This window comes from Tachypleus tridentatus, chromosome 4 (assembly GCF_004210375.1).
Source record: "Tachypleus tridentatus isolate NWPU-2018 chromosome 4, ASM421037v1, whole genome shotgun sequence".
Lineage (NCBI taxonomy): Eukaryota > Metazoa > Arthropoda > Merostomata > Xiphosura > Limulidae > Tachypleus > Tachypleus tridentatus.
This window is the reverse complement of record NC_134828.1, coordinates 31498953-31520542: the sequence shown is the minus strand read 5'-3', so window position 1 is coordinate 31520542 and position 21590 is coordinate 31498953. Positions and strand designations below refer to the sequence as shown.

The window sequence follows — 21590 nt, the reverse complement described above, 5'->3', positions numbered from 1 at the left end:
ACTATTTAAACCTGATAATAACATGATATTTTGTTAAACATTTTCAGTACACTTAAATCACCTGTACAATTCAATGTTGTACTATAATGGTTTATGTTTTATGTAACACTTAATTTATGATCACTTCATGTTATACGTTTTTTATTTTGTTGCTTAATATGTTACCTTTAGGCACTGTTGTATTTTGAATCAGCCAACCAAGATGACCAATTTACTCTTACTACCACCTACTGACCAACAATAGCTAAATTACAACCCAACTAAAACTTGAGATTTGTGGGTGTACAAACTATTTTCTTTCAATTCTTTGTGTATTTCAAAATTATAGAAGCCTAAGGGTTTCATTGCTAAATTTCTTGGTAATCATATCCCATAATGCCTATTGCTAGTTATAAGTTAACTGGAACCTATTTTATTCAGTCACAGAACAAGTTACGTTTATATTTAAATTATACTAAAATAACTACACAAAGAAATCTTTGCTATGTAGTTCTCTTTAAAACTAAATTTTTTCAAGTTCATCCACGTTTTTTCACATGTGTTTATAATTTGTAAATCCAACTCGGTTTTATAAAAAACAAAATTTATTCAAATAAAACAGTTTCCTGATGTATTAGTCAAAAACATTCAAAATTTTCACAGAAACTGTAAAAGCTAAAATTATAATTTCCATCTCGACTGAATCTAACCTTAGCAGCTGCCTGAAAATTAAACAGAAAACAAGGCTTACCAGTGCAGCAGCACTAGCAGTACACCAAAAACTTCCCACAAGTGTATTTATGTTGTTTTTTTACACTGACCAAACTAAGCACTGCATATTATTTCATAATTCAGAAAACAAGTATTTTAATATCATGAACTTACCTAATTTTAAAAATTACGCAGATTATCTAAACTTCTTTAAGAAAAGCATAACGAACTCGACACAATAAAAACCTTGAGTCTCCTCGAAACGGCGCGTCAAACACATAAGTCTGCTATAAAGCTCACTCTGAGACACGGGAGGTAGTATACAACCGACGAACTACGTAGCTAATGGATGACTGAGCATAAAGCGTTGTTCGGCTGACAGCGAATAATCGGGCTTCTATTCCCGACAGTTAACGAGATACATCGATGAATCGCAGCACCTGCGTAAACGTGGAAACGCATCTGCAATCGTTTGGGTACGCCTCATCAGTACCCACTCAATGCTCTAGAGTCTAGACCTTACTAGAATAGAAAACTATATAACAACTTTTATTCATGTAAGTCCAAAGACGAGGGAGTTCAAAAGACACACACACACACACAATTTCTGCCGGAGTTACTCTCGCCTACCAACATTTATTTTTTTCCCTGTATTCTATAATAGTCTGGTTTGTTTGAACTTTCACGCAAAGCTACACGAGAGTTATGTGCGCTAGATGTCCCTAGTTTAGCAGTGTAAGACTAGAGGGAAGGCAGCTAGCTAGTGATCATCACCCGCCGCCAATTTTGGGCTACTCTTTTACCCACGAATAGTGAGATTGATCGAATCATTATAACGCCCCCACAGATAAAAGAGCAAACATATTTTGTGTAACGGGGATTCGAACCCGCGACCCTAATATTACAAGTTGAGTGCCCAAACCTCTTGGCCATGCCACGCCTTTTGCTAATAGCCTGTTATCAGTTTTGTAATATTATACATACATACGGAAATAGCATTTCCACATATATCAGAGGAAATGTGCTAGAGATTTGTAGTGATAATAAAGGAACCATTACATATTTCGGAGTTTATGTCGTTTTTGGTCCTTGGGCACTAGAGTTACACACGAAACGACTCCATACTGAAAATAACTCCCTACTCTCAGACCTGGCTGCGCACGAGATTAATGCATCTTGTATTGTCCAACAACAGCACAATTTCATACAATTTTTTTAAATCAAATATTAAAATACAAAATTATAACCAAGAATTTAAATTAACATGTAGTGACCTGTTAGAATAAATCACATCACAGAAGATTCCTTTTCACTCCAGCCTAGACTGCGTGTGTTTTGTTTTTAACTAAACCAAAATAAATTGAAATTTACTGTATAATATTGTCACTTTTTTAGGATGTTTTCATGTCCATCTTAAACCTGCTTATCAGATAGGCACACCAGACAAATTATATCAATACAAAGGCCACGCAAAACGGTGAAAAATTCAAAACACGTTTACTTAAGAAAAATTTATTTGTTGAGATGTACGACTGTAAAAGAATATAACGTGTGAAAATTCGATGTTACGGTTTTCAACAACATCTTAGAATAATGTACTGAATTAACAGAGAATTCCATAAACTACAAGAGACGCAGAGAAGTCGTTTTGTTTTCTCTTTTTTTTTCAAATTACTGAAATTTTCCCTACTATAATTTGGAATTATATCTCGAAACTGACCTAATGAAGGTCGACCCGAATTTGTCAATCCTGAAGCGATTCTACCGAGGAAAACTCCATTAACTTAATTCTGAAATGACAAAATTAAAAGAAGGCAGTTAGTTAAAGGTACCCACCGTCAACTCTTGTGCTACTCTCATCTGATCGAGTAGTTGAACGCCACATTTAAATCACGCCCGTATCTTTAAAGTTCGGAACACGTTAAAAATGACGGTAAATGATTACGAACCATAAACTCTTGGATTCACAGTCCAAGTTAAAATGCTAAAAATGTATCTCAAGGTGACTTGTATGGGTATTAAAACTTTTATTAAAACAACGTAGCGAACAACGTTTCGACCTTCTAAGGTCATCTTAACAAACAAAAATCATAATCTGAAGATACATTGTTACTTCCAGCGAGTTTCTCGTCATCACGAAAATGTTAAAAAGTTTGCCAGGCCTGGAGTCCTTTATAGCAATGGACAGAATCTAAAACTAAATAAATACTCATAATTCAAGGTACTCAAAACATAACAGTGATGAAACGACAGACAGTATACAACCAACAAAACTTATCTAGATCTACACTTTCTGCGCTATGTTCGCTATTATGCATGACAAATCTCTTGATAAGTGAGCGACAAAAATAAGTTTGAAGATGGTTATCAAAGCTTTAGCAGTACTTTTCGAAAGATATATGTAGTACGTTAATCCAAGATAAATACACAGGTATTACATCTATAGCACAGCTGTATTCCGAAAATATTTACGTGATGTGAAATCGTGTCACCCTCAACCAAACCGAGAAGGTGACAGCACGTTTAATGAATCTGAACAAAGCATCACAGAACTTACGGGTGCAGACAGCCTAGTTGCTCTGCGCCATAAAACGCCAAACCAACCACACACAGAACTTCTGTTGTTTGCGTGGATGCACCAAACGAATGATCCAGATCTCTTTACCTGCAACCCTCATCAGAGCTATTTCAGTGCAGAATTTGATGACTGTTACTCAGTTGCAATACACGCCCATGAACAAACGCTGGCTCTTAAAATAAACACGAGTGTATACCGTATACTTAAATTACTCTAATTTTCCTTGGTAGTTCGTGAGGTGCGTTATGAGGGATGGTACGGGGAAGCACGAGAAGGATAGTTTGAAATTATAAATTATCCATGTTTCCAATATATTGCAGCTTTCGCATTGTTTACATTACAATGAACGTGTTTTAAGTAATAAAGTGCGTTATTCTACGATCATTTCGGAACATGATAGGTCAAGTCGAGAGCAGATACAGCAGATAAAGTAGTTAAAGTTTTTCGTTGTTATTTGTAAGATGAGACGTAACAATGCTGAACACCAAGGTTACACGTAAATTATATCGCCTCATTACTGGATTTAAGGATAATTTGATATTTTCGTGTAATGAAACCAGCATCAGTGTTACACGTGGTGAGATGGAATGATCAAAACGTTACAGAATATCACGTGATCATTCTAAACTTATACAACGTTTCTTTTTATCAGTAAACTTGTATTGTTTTAAATCATTTTCTATACATAATGCAGTTAGAAGTGCATCAATTTCATATTAACATTCAGACATGTTGTTGTTGTTTTAATATCTTGTGGTTGTCGTAAGTTATCCTTTCGTAGAATGCAGAAAGGATAGAATAACAATATAGTTTGACACTTTCAGCATTCTATGACAGAATAACTTACGACAACCACAGTTCGACGGTATTTCTGGAAGAGGTCACGTGATGTAACACAGTTAATCTTAAGGGAACAGTTTTAACATTCTTAAATAAAGGCTTCAAAAACTGTTTAACCGACGAAGACAATTCGTATAATCCGTTCGTTTTCTCTGGAAATTGAAATTATCGCATAAATACTGCAGGGCTACTGGTCAACATCACCAACTGCCAATTCGGAGGTTACTCTAATTTAAAAGTGACATTTGACTGTCACTATTATAACACACCCACAATCCCAAAGAAAGAAGGGCAAATTTTCACTTGTTGATGTTAGTAAGGGGGCAGATGAAAATCACAGAACGTAGGAACGACAGACCAGCATATTAAATCACCAGACCGCAAATAGATCCAGAAATTAAATAAGCTAATTTATAATTTCAGTATCTTAAAGCATATGAAAAAACACACACACTTGCCTTAGATTTTTCTATGGTATTCCGTCTTTCACAAATCTAGGATGTTGTAGCCATCCACGAGGAAGCTTTGTGTTAATTGAATTTGCTTTAGGAATCATTTAAAGCAAATTTTGCTAAAAAAAAAAAATTCGTATTGATCATGGGAAAAAAAAAAATTGTTACCAACCGCTAATAATCTTCAAGTTGAATCAGTTGGTAAACTACACATCAACTAACACTGTAATCATTGGACGGTTCCGTCTTCATTTTGTCAAACGTGTGTGTGTGTGTGTGTGTGTGTGTGTATTATAACAGCGACGACTTAAAAACTACATCAATTGTTCCAAGTAGTAACCCGATAAATGAAGCATAATTACTGCACAAAGAAACCACAAACCTTAAAGTATCATGTTCAGCTCTATCAGAAATCAATACGGGACAGATACAACTCAATAAAACTGATACGTAAATGTAAATATATACCGAAATGTGAGAACTGTAAATTATACTTTTTTTTCACAATTACAAATCCAAAGCAACCTTGACTTCGTTAGCTTTGGCCTAGTTTTCTGGTTTTTATCGCCAGGATCCGCAGCAGGGTGACGGAGCAGGAGCTCATAATGCGATTTAACAATCTGAATGTTAGGATAAAACTTTGCTCTAACTCACCGCCACGTGCTACCAGCTGCACCGCAAGAAAAAAAATAAAAACAAAGCGGGTGCATGAAGAATGTGTAGGTTGGTTTGTTTTGAATTTCACGCAAAGCTACACGAGAGCTATCTGCGCTAACCGTCCCTAATTTAGCAGTGTAAGACTAGAGGAGTGGCAGCTAGTCGTCATCACCCACCGCCAACTCTTGGGCTACTCTTTTACCAACGAATAGTGAAATTGACCGTCACATTATAACGCCCCTACGGCTGAAAGGGCGAGCATGTTTGGTGTAACGGGGATTCGAAGTCGCGACCATCGGATTACGAGTCGAGTGTCTTAACCACCAAGCCATGCCGGGCCGTAGAGAGTAGGACGAAAATATTCGAAGGTTCTGGCACGAGTAAAGATTTTATTCTATATTTCTTCTGTAATGTTCAAATTGTATTTTTTTACAAAATTGATTAAAAATAAAGTTATTTATAATTTGCGAAACCAACCTTACTTTGGAACTACGATTAGGCTGTTTTGTTTTTTTTTGCTTTTATTATTACGTCCATTGTCAAGGTTACACGTGAAATGCAAAACCTTGTGATAAAACCTGACTTCACGTGGAAGTTAAACAAGTTTCACTCAGCCCTTTAAAGCGAGGACTGGTAAGTTTAGAAAAGGATATAAAGCGAGGACTGGTAAGTTTAGAAAAGGATAGGGTAGGAATAACATCGTTATGCAGTACACGGACAGTGTTTTTCTTATAGCAAAGCCACATCGGCTATCTGCCGAGCCCACCGAGGGGAATCGAACCCCTGATTTTAGCGTTGTAAATCCGGAGACATACCGTTGCACTAGCGGGGGGCAGTACACAGACAACCAGTGAGAAACTTAAGACACCCATTTTGTTGCAGAAACAAACATGAAACAAATGATGCAGTATCACCCATATGCATCTGTCCATTACAATATTTAAAATAAACTCAATTACGAGTTTAACTCACTGGACTGTTTTATTTAATAACGACGTGACCTTTACTAATGATGTTTGGCAACATTCATTGAAAATAATTTTGTCATGGCATACAACAACCTAAACAGTCTCCATGGAGTGTTGCAGCATAGCCTGTAGCTATTCTACATGAATAAATCACTCTTAATTAATGAAAAATCATTATTATATACAGTTTTACGGGTTTTCCCATCTCTTAACCATCAAAAGTTAACCTTACATTAATTAAACTCAACATACACACGTAACTGTTGTACCACCACACTTTATTTCACGATACGTGTAGTATAAAAATAAAGCAATACGTGGAATGAAAAACATTATAATTGTAGCAAGTTATCACTCACAGGTACATTTGGAGTGAAAGTTTGGACAGTTGCTAATCTGTCAGTCACGGGTACATTTGGAGTGGAAGTTTGGACAGTTGCTAATCTGTCAGTCACGGGTACATTTGGAGTGGAAGTTTGGACAGTTGCTAATCTGTCAGTTACAGGTATATTTGGGGCGGAAGTTTACAGTTTTTAAAATATTAATTACTGGTATATCTTCATGAATGTTTCGAAAGTTAGCTTTCATTTTCAGGTGTTTGGTACGAGTCTTCGCGTGTTGGTTGGTTGGTTAGTTGGTTTGGCGTGTTATGGCACAAAGCAACTAGGCAATCTGCGCCAAACATCCGGTTAAAAGTAAAGTAATATTATTAAAATTCGTTAAAGATATCACAGTAAAATAAAGGTTTAATTTTTGAATTCAAAACTTAAATAGCGTTAAATCTAATTTTCATATCTAGTTTACAGCAGTAAAAGAGAAACTACGGTTATAATGTTTTTAAAAACTTTCTGTTGCATAATTTTAATTATTATAACTCGCCATGATGACTAACGGGTAAATTGAAACAGCAGCGTCTGTCACCTAAAGTTGACCTTTCCAGTCCTGGTTCTGAGCTATTTGACATTACGGCCATTTTCTAATTTCAAATCGAACAAGTTGCACTTTAATTCTTAAAAAAGAGAATGACATTAAAAAAAAGGTCTAATTTATGAATTAACAAACTTAAATAGCATTAAAAAGATTAATGGTCTTTAAAAAACTAAAAACACATGTTAGGTAGACAGTGTCACCATCGCTAATGACACTATCTAACGTTATGGACAAACCTTGGGACAAAACTTGTTTAAAATGGTACCATAGTTCAGAGTCGTAACGACGGTAAGACAATAAAATATGTTTTTTTGTGACCTGAGTGTTACACAGACAACACATTGGTGCATCAGTTTCAGATAAAATAAAACGATGAATTAAAAAACAGTGACCAATACATAGTCTAGTTAGGACAACTTCCTCCTTCCGATCCTTACGGAAACAAGACGACCAAAGTTCAATAAGTTTTATTTGGAAAAGGTTGTTTTCACGTTGCTCATTTCAAGTCGACTGCCAACTGGCACGGAGCCGAACCTTAAATACAGGACCATAGTCCATGTATGGAACATGCACAGCAGTGACCGTGCCAGAGCAGACAGATTTAGCCGCGGTGTCTTTCAGAGGCACGGGGAGGTCCGTCTGCACTCCCACTGTAGTAGTGGAACGAAATGCAGCAGGTTACACCTGAGGTGAAGTGGTGGACAGCAACTTTCGAGCCACAGGGTAAGTAATGTTTTGAATTTTTCTTCCAACTGCTCAGGGCAAGAACGAAAGTATGACAGGCGAGAGTCATTACAATTAATGCAATGAGGGTCTGTTTCACACTCATAGGCATTGTGGACCTTGCCCCTGCAACGAGCACACATCAAGGAACAACGACAAGATATTCTTCAAGTGACCAGACCACTGACATTGGAAACATCCGAAAGAGTTTGGAATACACAGCCGTACCTTGCAATTAAGATAACCTGCCTTGATGGTGGCACGTAGATGTAGAGACGTACCTTTGGACTGTTTTTCTCTATTTTATTTAATGTTTATTTGGTGGATCCATAATAAAAAAAAAAAGAATGTTTCGATGTCCATTGACCCCACACACTATGAAGCCCGACGAAGGAACGCACTACAATGCCAAACAACGACACTGCAACAATCCCAGGGTTTCGTGAGCACTATACCCAAACATCAGCATCAGATATAATGTACACAACACCCACTAAGAACATCTAATACTGACACTTGGTTGACCATAGCCCAAGTAGACCAGCCGCTTGATTTTAGGGGTGCCACCCAAAGGCCGTCCGTCTACAGGATATCAAGGCCAAAGTGGTGTTTAAGGGTTGTACTCCTCAACTATCAGGATCCTCTCTTCCCCTTCACAGGTCGCCCCGCACTGCAAACACGTGGATGAATGTTCAGATCCCAGAGAAGGTAAACTGAAAGAACAGAACTTTCTCTGAGAGGTTCACTCACCACGTACAGGAATCCACACCGAGGGGTTTCTTCTTGTTGAGCACAAATATATACAACGAACTATCTACTGTGTCGATCACAGGGATCCCCGGTGTTTAATGTTATAAGCTGTATAACTTATCACTAAGCTATGAAACAAGTTCTTAATCAGTTCATATATGGCATTTTTGTAAACTGAATAACATGATTGACTGTCACTCTTATAATGCAATCACAAATGAAAGTGTACTGAGCAACGTTATGTTTCGAATCCCAAACCCATGGATTTGAAACCTGACACACAAACCACTACAGCCTAGGAAAACCTAACCCAGGTAATTACAACTTTCCTTGCCTAACAGATACTTCCCGAGCCATAAAATAAATGAAAATAAATACAGTATTTTACGCCTTGTAATACACTACATCGTGGAAGACGCACCCAATTACTCCAAGCCAATTCCTTTGGCTGCGGTCTCACTAGACAGTAGATAGAGACAGTAGGAATCTTGTTTATCGATTCACGTGCGTCACTAATTATATGTCAAAGCATTTGGCTATCGATATTTCAAATTACCAAATTATAAGTCTGGATCATCGTTACCGACAGATGCCACATGTTGTTTAACATGTGTGGAGTCATGATACGGGGAGAATTCTGATGGAGTCGACAGATTCTAACAAGCGAGATGTTCTTCATTATTCACTTTCCATAGAGCGTCCAGCGTGTAGATTGTACGTCTACACAAGAATTGCTCGAAGCATTTGAAATTGATGTCCAGGTCTGCTGGAACTTCCGGTTTCTCAGGCACCCATTGGGAAACTATCAAATACATCAGAAAATTCACCTGTTAAGATCTTTTATTTGAGGTGCCAGATTTTCGTATTTAGAAACCTTTGACTCGTATGCTTCTTTTAACGAGTCGTACACAAGTTCGTAACGAACCGTTACATGAACGACGACGGCTTTGTTATCGTGGTGGAAGATCAGGTATGGTCGATGACATTCTCCATTCTCTGCCTCAAACGTGGATTCTTAAATAGCCTTCCACCTTTATAAGAATCATCTTTTACCAAATTGTCACAGATTTTAGTGTGATAATACATTCTCATCGACTTCAGTTTTGGACATTGGCTGCTAAGATGACATAGGGTCTCTCTCCTGGCTTAGCAACCCTGACATTTGGCAGAGTCCTTGTTCTTAGCGAGATTACCTCTGATGATGGCCTCTTTCTTAAGGTATACATTTGCTCTTAGAGCCAGACACTTCACCCACTGGTGGGCTTTCATACCAACTGGTTCATTTAACCAGTGGTTAGCAGATCTTGAGCCTTTAAAGAGCTCTACACCATGCCCTTACAGAGCTAGCCTTTCCTTCCATATCTCTCCAATTAAATTGACATTCTCTAGGTCTCTGTTAAGACTTAGGGGTCAGATATCAGGCTTTCATGGCAACACCTTCAGTGGCTCCCAAGAAACCATCGTTTTTCACCAAGTAAGATGTTACTTTGTCGGACAAATAGATGAGTCTCAAATACGTCTTGATCTATAAAGTTGGAATAAGCGACTAGTTTCATAATTACTAAACACCCGTCATGGTGACGCGAGTAAAGCAAACCAGCAGCCGTGCAGGCTGGTAAGTAACACCAGTTTTTGACAGCATTCCTGATTAAACTGTCTAGTTCTTTAAGCATTTTCAAATTTAATTTGCCCAATTGAAGTTGGTATAAAAGCCCGGGCACGGCAAATTTACATAATGCTTTGACACTCTGGTGTGGTTTGAGGGGAGAGTTGGAGTAATATATTGTTTATCCACTTCTCAAGAGTCAGTTTTACAGATTCACTGCAAACCCTGTCCATGGACAAACATTCACTCCAAGGTATTGGTATGACTGTTCAAGTCCAATGACTGGGAGTGTTCTACCATTAATTGACTATGGAAGGTAGCCATTAAAAATGAAAGTCTTATTAGACCCCCTAATCAACATTCTGACATTCTTAGAGATGTTCAGGCTGAGGCCGTTACCCGAGCAGTATTCATCCACCATATTTAACATCGCCTAGAGGCTGGAATAGTATTTAGCTAGTGCTGCTATATCATCGGCACATGCTAGGGTTGAGACTGGGTCCAATTTTCTACCCAGCAGTACTCCTCGGCCTTGCTCCTCTAGAGAAGAAAGTCCAAGGCGACATTAAACAGTATAAGAGACATTGGGTCCCCTTGCTTGACCCTTTAAAATTAGGTTGATTGGTTTGGTATTTTGCACCTACTTTAGAGGTTGCCTATACCTCTGTCATACATATCGTCCACAATCTGAATGAAATGTGGATACATTTTAAATCTGGCAAGGCTGGCTAATACATGTTTGTGCCCAGCCATATCAAAAGCTTTACAGAAGCCTAAGAAAGCTAGAGTCTCATGTCGCTTGGCCTTCCTAATGATAGGCTGAAGCAGGAAGATGTTATCTCTACCTCAAGCCTGAGAAATAAATCCACGCTGTCTGGGATTTGTATGTATTGCCTGCTCAAGGAGGTGTGCAATAATCCTGGAATACAGCTGTAACACAGTGCCCAAAACTGTGATAGGACTTCAATTTTGACATTGTACATATCACTTTCCTTTCGGAATGAGCACCGACGTATTGACTTTCATGCATTCGGGAATACGACCTGAAAATTGCCGGGCATTAAATACATTCATCAAGGAAAAATCTATATCATATTTAAAACGTTTGAGTAGGAACAGAAGGTTGATTTTATCGGGACCTCCAGCCCCTTTTTTCAAACCTTGAAGTGCCGCCCTCACTTCATCTAGTGTTATCTGTTCCAGAATATTGGTGTTGTTTACCTGAGGTTGCAGTGGGCACCCGACAAACTGATGCCATCATTAATAACACCATTAACCTGATCATAGTGGTCTTTTACCTCATCTTTACTAAAGTTACATCAGACAGCATCTGAGTCATCCAGTATCTCCTCAGCTGAGCATTTACATTCGAAGTTGGACATTTTATAAAACTTTTCAAAACGTTCCACTCGGTGAAGACGTCCTTTGTATGGTTTTCTTGCATGTTTTGGGTTTTTAATCGCCTGCTTTGAAGTTCTCTCATTGTTCCAATACGCTTGTGAATGGAAAAGTGTGTCAACCCATTGTTTGATTACAATTTCAACCTCCCGCCATGTTGATTCGTCGAGTTCCTTCTCATCTCTCAGTTCACTTAGTTCTCCCTGAACAAAGTTATGAATTCTGTTCGTACCTATCCTTTCTCAATTTAGTTCCTCAAACTGTACAATGTTAACAAGATCTCCATAACTGATTGTTGGTTCCTCAAACTGTACGATGTTAACAAGCTCTCCATGACTGATTGCGTCGTTTGAATCAACCTGGACAGATTGTTGTACCTTATGGTGGTCGTGACGCTCATCCAAAACTTGCTTAGGAGTCTTTCCAGGTAGATGTCCCGCATAGAGACCATCGATGTTTTTACGTCCCGAGTATACTACTTCCACATCCCAAACAGTTCGTTTTTCTTCATCGGACCATACTACCCGACGAGGGCACTCCGATGCCGCCCTGACTCCTTGAAATAATATTCGTTCGGCATTTCTGATGGTAGAATTCCAATGTCTCTTATGCTGAGATAAGCCCGACCTGGTCTTAAATTTTGTTTTGGAAATCTCTCAGTCGAAGCTGTTAGAATCTGCTGCAAACATGAGAGTTCTTCGACAGGTACAATTCAGAACATGACAGACGATAGCGTGATGGTTGCCATCCCCTTTTCCACAGTAATCACATCGTGCTTGTGCCAACGAGTTATGTTTGTTTACCAGATGGGCCACAAACTTGGATAAAGCCGTAAACTCGCGTGGACACAGGTCACATGCCATTTTTCTTACGGGTAGGGAAACAAACACTGTTGTGCCTACCCGTTCCCTACTGGTGCCTGTTCCTTCTTTTGGTTCATAGTTTCCATCCACAGTAGTGTTATGACTGTCACTTTCCTCGGTAGGCAAGATAATATAACTTGAGCCGTCCACCTGAGTGGTTCGGCGATTGTCACACTAACTGGTATGCACCATTTACCGTGTTGGTATGGTCGACACTCTTCTCGCAAAGCGAAGTAATACAGCTTACACCGTCCACATTGCGTGGTTCGGGTATTACCTCCAGTGGTAGCATGGTCAGTTGCATCGGTTGCACTTTAGGCATGTGAACCAGTGTCGGAATAGGTATCTCCCAATCCCTCTATTCCTGATGTTAGACAATCCTTTCCCCCGTCGCCGGGGAATCACTCGGAAGCTGCTGTCCTCGTTTGATGCCAAACCATAGATTTTATCTGTTAAACGACTATACATACTTCGAAAATGGTCTACTCTGATTTAGGGTTGGTCAGGTCCCTATAAAATGTTAATACAGAGTAGGGCTACAATCCCCTACCAGGTACCCAAATAGCTGATGAGTTCGGTAAGTCCTCATCACGGTTGGAAGGGTTACTGTCCCTAGCTTGGGGCTGGCTTCCCCTGCCTTTTAACACGAAGGGGGAGGTGAGTTCTTGGTGTTCTTTTTCACGTGGAGGTTTATTTACAGGCTTTACTGTATTCAGCCGTACGACGAGGAGGTAGCCCCCGAGGATAGTCCTTCGCAATGTTCTATGAGCTTAGAGCTTTGACACCCGATATATCAAATTACCCAATTTAACGTCAGGGTCGACTATACCGACAGATGTCGGTTGTTCTATGCATGAATAGATTAGAAGAGTCATGGTTACACCTACTGCCGTTTGCCCGCGCTTGGTTGAATTTCTTCACTTTGGCGTTCAGAGCACTGGGCAGAAATCACATTGGGTCTAAAAATATATATTTTGACTCATTAACCAACACCTTGATGTAACCTCGACTTTTCTCCAACCTACTGAATAAATACAGTCAAATACATACTATTATCCACAGTATATGGACAATATTAGTTAAATTGAATGTTTTATGCTGTTGAAAATACCTGTTATTGGTAAGTAAGGAGATTGTGATCTGTATAAGAAGCCGTTTTAAATAGACCCTAAGCTAACCTCTTGCCTTAACCCATTACCTTTGTCTTGGAAGACGCATGGGAGTTTTTCAAGATGTTTTTAAAGAAACAAGAAACATTGCGTCTTACAAAGCGCAAAATAGATATATGCTATTCTCACAACTGCATTACAGTGTGTTGATATTTCTGTCGTATCACCCATCAAGTCATGTTTCGAAGTAACAAACGGACAATTACAAATACATCGTTCACAGTCTACATACTTCTGTTGCATAACTTACAAAGTTACGCTTCGATAGAACAAACTGACAGCTGATGTCAGAAATGAAAAAAGTATTTATTTCTCCGAAAAGTAACTAAAGATAGCTTTGTTTTAACCACTCGCATCACTGTACAGTAGCGTGTTGTCTGTCAGTGAGAAGACACTAAAAATTAGTCACATAAGGGATGTTTAACGTTGCAATTTGTACTGTCGTGGCATCAGTAAAACGTGCGCACGCCATGAATCACGAGAATTATGCACTGTGTGGGCTACAACACAGCATGGAATACAAACTCAAAGATCATGAAACCAAAATATCCGTTACTCTTAATTTCGATTTTATTTACTCTGGAAACAGAACACTTACTACTTTTACATTAGTGTTACATTGTAAAGAAAACTGTTGCACAATAAAAGTTGAACAATCCGTACAAAATTAGTGCAGGTAGAAAACCCAAAACGATGCACGTTAAATTTCAAATCAAAGATGACAATAGTAAACGCATTTTTATAATATTCGTATATTTTTGTTGTTATTGTTTTCCAAATAGAAGAAAAGGAGCACGTGGCCAGAGAAACGTTCTAAAAAATCGTGGAAGTCCGAGAAATAAACAAACACATTAATGCACTCCACACGAGATCCGCGAGAATTCGAAAACGTGATGACGGTGACATTTGATATTTAAATGTTTCTTCATATAATTTCAGCAAATATGTTTCAATAAAAATAATATAAGAACTACCTTGGAATGAAACTCGCATTGACCTCCAGATTTCCCGTTAATGCTCTCGTTACTTGTGTCAAAATCTCAAAACAAACAGCTTTCGTCACTGATCCAGAAGTTTGTCAAGCAAACCATTTAGGTACCAATCTCTGCTCCAATTCCCACACTTTATAACAGCTTTGTGGTACTTCCTGTTGAATGTGAACACAACGTGTGAATCTTCAACTTCAGCAATATCGCAGTTAAACTGGTTCGTCAATATTTTGAAAGCTTTTTTCTTTATGCATTTATTTATCTATTCCTATTCTCATTGGCACCAACGATTCATAAAGTGTTTAATAAATCTTTCGAGAAACTAAAATTTGTTCCAATGAAAACCCCACACAAACAAAACAAACCTCGGGCTACAAGACTGAATTTCTGCTCGTGCCCGGGACTAGAATCGTTTGGTACATTCCACATGTTTTTTATTCGTCCTGCCTGTCCTAAACGTAGAAAGTTTTCTTTGGTTGTAGCTAAACGCAAAGCTGCACAATGGGCTATCTGTGCTTTGTTGACTTCGAGAATCGAAACCCGGTTTATAGTCTCGTAAAGTCAGCAAAAAATCAGCTCAAAAACATTGAGTTGCAGAATAAAATCCGTTTTGCAACATCCTCAATTCGGTATGGATGTGTAATTACCATCACAACAGACACACATACAAAAACCTGTGTCGTAATGCAAACTGAAATTTTAACCCATTGTTAAGTAAAATCGTGAATGTACCAGTTTGAAAATTGTGACAATACACGTATGAATGTGAAGTTATACTGTTCAGCAGTACAATACTATTTTCATCATCACAGTCACGTTTTCGTAGAAAGGGCACCTGTCGCAGAGTACAGAGTGACCTACTTTATTCTAAACCGTCGAGATTAACTGTGAATACACCCAACAGGCAACGCCCTTTTTGCATACACTATTGAAACGCTATGTATATAAATCCATATTAAGTAACACCTTTTGTTTCGTAATCTAGCTCTCATCAACTTCATGCCACCATTTTACTACTGAGTCAATGTGACGATGGAATAATATCACAGCTATACAATAAAATAGCTTTTATTTTAATAAAATAACGGAATTTCTTGATTTAAGATGTCAGTAAGAGAGACATTTTACCTTAAAGAATAAACAGTTTTGCATATTTCCCTCATTATAGTTTAATTACATATCATATATATTTATTTATTTATTGTTTCACTGTTATTCATTCAGCATTACACTATATATTCCAAAAATCCTACTCGTATCAAAGGTGTAGGAATGAGGACAATAGGTGCTATGTCATCCGACTTTGAGGTCAGGGGGCATTGAGGGTAGTTTTGATTTTATTTGGCTTTTTTTTTTTTTAGTTGTTCGTCTACTTCATGACATGAGCTGTTATTAGGAACCGGCTGAGCAATCTCAAAAGATATTTGGTAGAGAAATTCAGATGGACCCCAAAGATAAGAGGAAAAGTGATTCGAACTTGAAGACAGTTCACCTCTGTTTTTTTTACAACTTCAGTCGTCACCAAATGACTGACTGTTAATACTGGGTATTTTTAAATGACCGCCCATACCTAGTAAATCTGTATGGCAAATGACATACACCACAGTCCTACCACCCAATGAAGTGCTTGTTTGCTTTTAGAGCAAAGCCACATTGAGCTATCTGCTGTATCCACCACGAGAATTTTAACCTCGAATTTTAACAATGCAATTCCGCAAATTTAAAGCTGTCCCACCGAGGGGCCTCAGAAAGTCAACAAAATAAACGCTGTGCGAGTATTTATCCGTACATATAATTATACAAAATACAATATTAAAAAATCTAAATTACATATCATAACAGCACTAAAGAGAATATATAAACGTCATTACGACATACCTGGGACAAAGGAGGTTATAGAATTTTACATCCGATCCCTCAGAAGCCTTACTAAGCCTTCTACCTACTATCTATTCAGCACAGCACAAACCATCAGGAATAATATTAAATAAATCAGATACAATGTAACTTTAATTTCCCCATCTTTACAAATATCTTCCTGAAAAAACATCATCATAACGTCAAGTATCAAAGAGACACGAAGTACTCTATTATGTTAGTCACTTGAGCTGTTTTCAAACTCGTACAAATTCAACGAGATATGATTAAAAGAAACGGACAGTTCAGATATCTAGTTTTCTGTTTTATAGTAGCCACGGAAATTATCCATATATTCACTTTAGAGCACGTAGTTCCCTTTCCTGTGATGACATTTACAAAACGTGCTTGCTGTTCCCATGGTGTCTCAGAGGAGAGTCTGAGGATTCAAAAAGCGAAAATTCTGGGTTTGATCCCCAAAGTTAGCACAGCGCATACAACCCATTGTGCAGTTTAAACTTAACAAGAAAACTAACAAGTGCGCTATTCCCCCCGACTTGATACGTTTAACTCCACGTTGTAAATGTATCTTTGGTTACACAACTTTCGATTTTGTCTTCAGTTGCTGAGCATGAGTTTGTTTACTGGATTTGTAAATGTTTCTAATGAATATTTTCAAATTCTTCACAAAGTTTTTCGAATGTTAATAATTTATTTGTGTTAAAGAAAATATAGAAAATTATTTTAGATATTCTTTTCGACACGTGAATTTATCTTTAGTTTATTAATAACACATCCATTCCGGGCCCGGCATGGCCAGGTGGGTTAAGGCGCTCGACTCGTAACCTGAGGGTCGCGGGTTCGAATCCCCGTCACACCAAACATGCTCGTCCTTTCAGCCGTGGGGGCGTTGTAATGTCACAGTCAATCCCACTATTCGTTGGTAAAAAAGAGTAGCCCAAAAGTTGGCGGTGGGTTGTGATGACTAGCTGCCTTTCCTCTAGTCTTACACTGCTAAATTAGGGACGGCTAGCGAGGATGGCCCTTGAGTAGCTTTGCGCAAAATTCAAAAACAAACATCCATTCGTAAACGTTTGTGTTTTCAACGCAATAAATAATGGTTTACTTGCCATAAAGGGGAAAAAATATCCATTTGAATATTTTAAATAAGAGTTTAGAGTTACAGCTTTTGAGTAAATTATTTGTTTTTTAAACTGAACAAAATTCTCACTCAGTATTTCATATAATAGACGAGAGTTGGCCTCAATGACTACAGGAGTGAACCAAAGTTGTTACAAAAAAAATCCACTCAAGCGCTAGACTTATTTTAATAACGGTCAATAACAGTTTCTCTGTGTTGTTTACTAGTGTTTAGAAAATTTACCAACAACTTTAACCTTCTCAAAAGGTGAGTGAAACAATAAGCACCAGTGTTTAGATGAAGTTCACTGTCTTCCCTGTTTGTTTGGAGCTAAGCTGTCAGTGCCCCGCCCATCACGAGTACGGAAACCCTATTTTTAGCGTTGTGAGTCCGCAGACATATCGCCGAATCATTGGGCGTGGGGGACTATATCCCCTTCCTAAAACAACTGAATTATAGTAAACAAGTATACATGCTAACGAGAATATACCAGTATTCGACAAATACAAAACAGTAAAACTTTAAACATTGACGATGTAATTATTTTCATCATTTACAAAATATACAAGTGCCTTCTTCATACCAATTATTTCTGAAAGGTCCGCATAGGTTTACAAAAAACAAAACCCGATCACCTCAGAAAATGGTCGAATTATGAACCCTCACACAACAATAGAAACCACTCATAAACAAGTTACAATATCACTTTTAGTTTGGTTGGAATTTCCCTCAAAACTATCTGAGGGTTTATCTGCTCCAGCCGTTTCTAAGTCACCACTCACTGCTAACCTTTGGGTTACTCTTTCAGCAACAAATAATGGAATTGACCTTCACACAATACCGCTCCCTCACCCACAGCTAACTATTAAATTAACGCGGCATTAGCTTCTACATCTCCTTTTACAAAACGTTAAGACTAATACATTTGCAATTGTATGATTCCATACGATTTCAAACTTCACAAAGTTATCTTATATTCTAAATTATTTTTATATTAATTATATTATATTCGAATTATAGAAGGATCAGGCTATATTACACGGCAGTTAATGACATTTAAAATTAAATACCGAAAAGAAAAATAATGACTAAAAAATAAAAAGTCGTTCTTCGCTACGTCAACATATGTGCTAAGCAAAACTAAATGTACTATCTGATAAATACACTGAAACATACATGTATAGAAGTTGTATTCATTTACTTCTTGCGAGACATCGGCTCAAGTCCATAGGTTGTTGTTTGTTTTGAATTTCGCACAAAGCTGTACGAGAGCTATCTATGCTAACTGTCCGTAATTTAGCAATGTAAGGCTAGAGGGAAGGCAACTAATCATCACCACCTACTGCCAACTCTTCGGCTACTCTTTTACTAACTAATAGTGAGATTGACCATCATATAAAACCTTAACGGCTTAAAAGATGAGCATGTTTGGTACGACGGAATTCGAACCCGCAACCCTCAAATTACGAGTCGAGTACTCTAACCACCTGGACCCTAGGTTTTTGCAAAAGTTACAACACCAAGAAGATGTCATGTGTGATTAAACAAACAAACGCACGGTGTCATTAACATTTCCACTACTTGCAAACATGTTGGCGTCTCGCTGCATGGAGAACAAGTGACAATACTTGTTTACAACTGCACGTGACGCTTGCTAGCTCCACAGCTTGTGTTATCGCGTGGTTGTTTCCTGAACACTTGATACGAAAGATAAAGATCCGCTGTGAAAGACGTGTGTTGAGGGTTTGGAAACTCTCAGATAGGAAAGAAGTCCTCAAAGATAATGCGCCCCTAACTCCGATAACAGCTTAGGCAGACATGTAAGCTCCCTGTGACAGTGCTTTCGAAACTACCATACCGTGCTTCCAAAAAGGTTACATACCGTATTTAAAAATAACTATTGAATTACTAAACCATACTACACTGTTCCAAATAAGCTGAACTTCTAGTGCCGTTTTGAAATTTCGATACAATTTATAATAATAATAATCACAGTGAGGAGACGTTAGAGGGCGTAAGAAACTTTTACAACTTCTGTCTCGGTGTTCTTTAGCACAGTATGTCTGTATCATGCATCAGTTAAACTACCACTGTATAGCACTAAAATGGAACATCTGTCTAGAGATGCAGGTTGCACTATGAAGAGTGTTTTCTTGGAATTAATCATTAAACATTGAAATGTAAACGAAAAAGGGAAAAGCAATCAATCGGATGGAGGAACAAACAAACAACAACATCACAGTATGTTCACGGCTGTAAAGATTAGACAGACTTTTCTACTTAATATTAAATGTTTTTTCTCATCACAGTATGTTCACAGCTGTAGAGAGTGGACAGACTTTTCTACTTAATATTAAATGTTTTTTCTCATCACAGTATGTTCACAGCTGTAAAGAGTGGACAGACTTTTCTACTTAATATTAAATGTTTTTTCTCATCACAGTATGTTCACAGCTGTAGAGAGTGGACAGACTTTTCTACTTAATATTAAATGTTTTTTCTCATCACAGTATGTTCACAGCTGTAGAGAGTGGACAGACTTTTCTACTTAATATTAAATGTTTTTTCTCATCACAGTATGTTCACAGCTGTAAAGATTAGACAGACTTTTCTGCTTAATATATACTTTCTCCTACAGTTTTGTCGCGAACACAAACATTATAATAATGGTATATGGAGCACAAGAGACATTGAAATATAAATATACTTTACCGAAGTATGGCTTTCTACTGGTGCATATTTATATACGGGTGTGGAAAAAGTTGAAGCCCACGTACGAAAACGAGCCTTACACCTCAATATCCCAACTGTTACCGTCTGACATGTAACAAAGTTTCAAACATCTTACCTCAGTATTACTCAACAAGAAATAATACCATATATGGAAAGTTAACTTTATTACAACCTGTACAACCTTCAAGACATTGTGCTTGACGCGTGTTTAAATATTTCCTTATATCTTCACACGACACACTCTTGTCTGTTTATTTCTGTAATTAATTCAGCACCAAAACGGGCGTCAGATCGTGCTAGAAACTGCTTTACCGTTAGTTCTAGAGTATATTTACATATATATACAGAATGTTGCAACTTATTACACAGTTGACACTAAAAAAATAGCTGATACTATGTTATTGTTACTTCCAAAGTAACACTTTGGAAACTGAACTATATTATAAAAGATATTACTGTAGTCACTTTCAACCCAACTGTACATAATTTACATGAGCTTTTTTATCGCAATAATTTTCGTGGAAACATTACTACCTTCACAGAACTTGTTCTCATCTGCTTATATCGGAGAGTGTAAGTAGATAAACAAGTGAAAATCACTGTGGAGCTATAGACACACACAACACTTCAATGGAGTACATCATATGAAATACTTATACTAACTGTACACTTACTATTACTGAACATATTTTTTACCTTATTTTAAATTTCCTTGAACTAACAAAACTGTTTTTAATGTTATAGCAAGTTTCCAAATCTTTAGTTTTCACCAGGCTTTATACATACTTACGCAGTTTTTTTTAGGGGTTGGATATAACTTAAACAGTGCGACTGTAAATTTTGTACACAAATCAATTTGGCTAGCCAAAGAGACAAGAATATTCAAAATTTAATTTTTTTTTTTTGTTTGTTTTGGAATTTCGCACAAAGCTACTCGAGGGCTATCTGTGCTAGCCGTCCCTAATTTAGCAGTGTAAGACTAGAGGGAAGGCAGCTAGTCATCACCACCCACCGCCAACTCTTGGGCTACTCTTTTACCAACGAATAGTGGGATTGACCGTCACATTATGCACCCCCACGGCTGGGAGGGCGAGCATGTTTAGCGCGACGCGGGCACGAACCCGCGACCCTCGGATTACGAGTCGCACGCCTTATGCGCTCGGCCATGTCAAAATTTAATAAATTAAAAACGTATGTGTTTCTTTCTTTCTTCAAAGGCCCGGCATGACTAGGTGGTTAAGGCACT

At 37.9% G+C, this 21590-nt stretch overlaps 1 protein-coding gene and 1 long non-coding RNA gene across 17 annotated transcripts in view; one reads left to right on the top strand and one right to left on the bottom strand.

Annotated features, from left to right (window-relative positions):
- LOC143248800 (microtubule-associated serine/threonine-protein kinase 3-like) overlaps window positions 1-21590 on the bottom strand; it is a 117214-nt gene that overhangs the window by 49663 nt on the left and 45961 nt on the right. The window contains exon 1 of one of the 16 annotated variants that reach the window (XM_076497561.1): window positions 3248-3347. The exons of 13 other annotated variants lie outside the window; for them this stretch is intronic. The gene's annotated coding sequence lies outside the window, so the exon portion shown is untranslated. Of the gene's footprint in view, window positions 1-864; window positions 1245-3247; window positions 3348-21590 lie in introns of those variants that run through there. 2 more of the 16 variants (XM_076497562.1, XM_076497559.1) reach the window with 2 other exon arrangements.
- LOC143248292 (uncharacterized) lies at window positions 7296-8616 on the top strand. Its single transcript, XR_013026879.1, has 2 exons — window positions 7296-7838; window positions 7947-8616. It is a non-coding gene; the product is annotated as an uncharacterized LOC143248292 (long non-coding RNA).